Source organism: Hyperolius riggenbachi, chromosome 1, assembly GCF_040937935.1.
Source record: "Hyperolius riggenbachi isolate aHypRig1 chromosome 1, aHypRig1.pri, whole genome shotgun sequence".
Lineage (NCBI taxonomy): Eukaryota > Metazoa > Chordata > Amphibia > Anura > Hyperoliidae > Hyperolius > Hyperolius riggenbachi.
Window position 1 is genome coordinate 661,646,201 of NC_090646.1, and position 2,500 is coordinate 661,648,700.

The window sequence follows — 2,500 nt, forward strand, 5'->3', positions numbered from 1 at the left end:
CTGTCCATAGGCCAACTATTAGTCATGCACTGCACAAAGATGGCCTTTATGGAAGAGTGGCAAGGAGAAAGCCATTGTTCACAGAAAGCATAAGAAGTCCCATTTGCAGTTTGCCACAAGCCATGTGGGGGACACAGCAAACATGTGGAAGAAGGTGCTCTGGTCAGATGAGACCAAAATGGAACTTTTTGGCCAAAATGCAAAACGCTATGTATGGCGGAAAACTAACACTGCACATCACTCGGAACACACCATCCCCACTGTCGAATATGGTGGTGGCAGCATCATGCTCGGGGGGTGCATCTCTTCAGCAGGGCAGGGAAGCTGGTCAGAGTTGATGGGAAGATGGATGGAGCCAAATACAGGGCAAACTTGGAAGAAAACCTCTTGGAGACTGCAAAAGACTTGAGACTGAGGCGGAGGTTCACCTTCCAGCAGGACAATGACCCTGAACATAAAGCCAGGGCAACAATGGAATGGTTTAAAACAAAACATATCTATGTGTTAGAATGGCCCAGTCAAAGTCCAGATCTAAATCCAACCGAGAATCTGTGGCAAGATCTGAAAACTGCTGTTCACAAACGCTGTCCATCTAATCTGACTGAGCTGGGGCTGTTTTGCAAAGAAGAATGGGCAAGGATTTCAGTCTCTAGATGTGCAAAGCTGGTAGAGACATACCCTAAAAGACTGGCAGCTGTAATTGCAGCAAAAGGAGGTTCTACAAAGTATTGACTCAGGGGGCTGAATAATTACGCACACCCCACTTTGCAGTTATTTATTTGTAAAAAATGTTTGGAATGATATATGATTTTCGATCCACTTCTCACATGTACACCACTTTGTATTGGTCTTTCACGTGGAATTCCAATAAAATTTATGCATGCTTGTGGCAGTAATATGACAAAATGTGGAAAACTTCAAGGGGGCCGAATACTTTTTGCAACCCACTTTATATTGGTCCTTATGTTATTTCTGAAAAAAATGAATGAAGTAACCTATAAGATGTCTCTGTCGGCTTCCATGGGAGGAAGCAAGTCCTTTGATGTGTCTCTTCTGAAGTCTGATGCTGATATTGATTCCACTCCGCCCCCCCCCCCCCCCCCCCCCCCCCCCCCCCCGTTATTATTGATGGTGAACCTGAATATGAGGTGAAAAAGATTCTGGATTCTAGGAAAATAAGAAATTCCATACAGTATCTGTTACATTGGAAGGGTTATGCCCCAGAGGAAAGATCTTGGATTCCGCTTCATAGACTTCATGGTGATGAATTGATTTCTGAATTTCATACTTCTCACCCGGATAGACCGGTTTTGGCGTGTTCGGAGTTCATGCCTCGGGGGGGGGGGGGGGGGGGGGGGAAATGTCAGTAATCCTGCGCTTACCATGTCAGTCACCGCCGCCGCCGCTGGCAGCGCATCTGGGACTTCCGGTGCGGCTGGCCGCATTGGCAGGGATGGGGTCAGCGGCGTTCCTGCGGCGATCCGGCCGCATGATGCTCAGACTGTGAATGAGGGCAGACGCATGCGCTGTCAGCATCGCTCCTCTTATGCTCTAAGGAAGCGTTTCAGCTGATCAACTGTCAGCTGATACGCATGGCTCCACCTCCGGATCCGGATTGGCTGAGTGGTTTGGGGGCGTGTTGTTCTGCTTACCCAGGCTTCTTGAGCGCTGTTCTGACACTTGCTCACTGTCTGCTCTAGCTAACACTTCGCAGTGAAGGCTTCAGAGCTTAGTCAGTCCGTGTGTGGCTTGAACCGGCAGGACCCCGGGGATTCCATACTAGCTCAGCTTATAATATATTGATTATTGTGTTTGACTTCTGCCTGTTTCTCTGACTTCTCTTTGCCTGCAGATTTTTTACCTTTGCCTATCTGATCTGTTTGGCGACCTTTGCTTGATTACTCACTTAGATTTGCCTGCCGATTCTGTACCTTTGCCTATCTGATATGTTGCCGACCTCGGCCTGTTAACTCACATTGATTTTGCCTACAGATTTTGTACCTTACCAATCTGATCTGTTGCCGACCCGATTTGTCTGACCATTCTCTTTATCTGTACTCAGTGTTGGTACTGCCTTCTACTGACACTGTCTGTAAAAACATTTCCCTGTTAGGGAACGTCTGGTTGTTGTCTGTCTGCTAGTTCCCTCACACACTAGCAGATCGTTACAGACTGTTAATCGCAGGGTTCCCAAACTTGTAACAGTCGGTCACTGGGTGACTGGGATTAAGATTCAAGAAAGTTGGAGCCTACAACAGCCAATCAAAATTAACCTATTGGTTTTCAAGGGGAATATTTAAACTGCTGCCATTTTTACGTTGTTAATGGCAGATGCTTCATACCTGCTACAGTCAGTCATTGGGTGACTGAGGTTCAAATTCACTAAAGGGGCGGGGCCACATACAGCCAATCAGATTTCCTTGCTGGATAAACTGCTTCCATTCACTCATTTTGATGCCAGGAACCTGAAAGCTCACAAACTTGCTCATTAAGTAAGTGT